Here is a 961-nt window from a genome sequence, read left to right as displayed (position 1 = left end):
TACCTAGTCAATGAAGGTTTAGCCATGACCTTGTAAGTCAGTGAGATTTCATTCTTGTGTGGTTAGTTCGAGGCGAGCTACTTCCTAGAAATATTTCATTTGATCTCTAAACACCTAGAAACAGCTCCAAAAGGGATATTCAAAGTAGATTGCCCAGATTCTCTTGATAGCAGATGTGGGGTTCATATTAACTGGTCGCGTGGTCTCTAAGCATGTCTATTTCTGCCTGGGAAGTTCTCAAAGGTTTGGTTTTCTGAGTGTTTCTGTTAAAACAATCAGCCTTTTGTTGAGTAGCCCTTTTGCCTCTAGATAGGGGAGATAGGTACCATAGAAACTTGGAGACAGCTATTGACTCAGTCCCTGGACTCTTTAATAAGAGCCCGTTCTGTTTTTTTGTTTGTTTGTTTTTTTCCTGAGATGGAGTCTCGCTCTGTCTCCCAGGCTGGAGTGCAGTGGCACAATCTCAGTCCACTGCAACCTCTGCCTCCCGGGCTTAAGCGGTTCTCCTGCCTCAGCCTCAGTAGCTGGGATGATGGGATTACAGGCGCACACTACCACGCCTGGCTAATTTTCGTATTTTTAGTAGAGACGGGGTTTCACCATGTTGGCCAGGCTGGTCTTGAACTCCTGACCTTAGGTGATCAGCCCACCTTGGCCTCCCAAAGTGCTGGGATTACAGGCATGAGCCACCATGCCCGGACTGAGCCCATTCTCTTATTATTAGAAATCTTATTATCAGAATGTGAGCTTCTGCATTCCAGGGCTTAGCACCAGACCCTCAAGTCAGTAATGACCTTTGGGACATGCAGTGTGCCAAAAGCTGTTTAATGCCCATTCCTGCTCCCTGAAGATCCAACCAGCAATCAGCAGGGTGCAGTTAAAGTCACAGAGCAGTGTTGTTAGGTCATTACAGGGAATGTGGCTAAGGAAGGGCAAAGCCCAGCAAAACTTGTCCTAACTT

This window comes from Gorilla gorilla, chromosome 12, assembly GCF_029281585.2.
Source record: "Gorilla gorilla gorilla isolate KB3781 chromosome 12, NHGRI_mGorGor1-v2.1_pri, whole genome shotgun sequence".
Taxonomy (NCBI): Eukaryota; Metazoa; Chordata; class Mammalia; order Primates; family Hominidae; genus Gorilla; species Gorilla gorilla.
The sequence above is the reverse complement of the archived record's forward strand: the minus strand, read 5'-3'. Positions refer to the sequence as shown.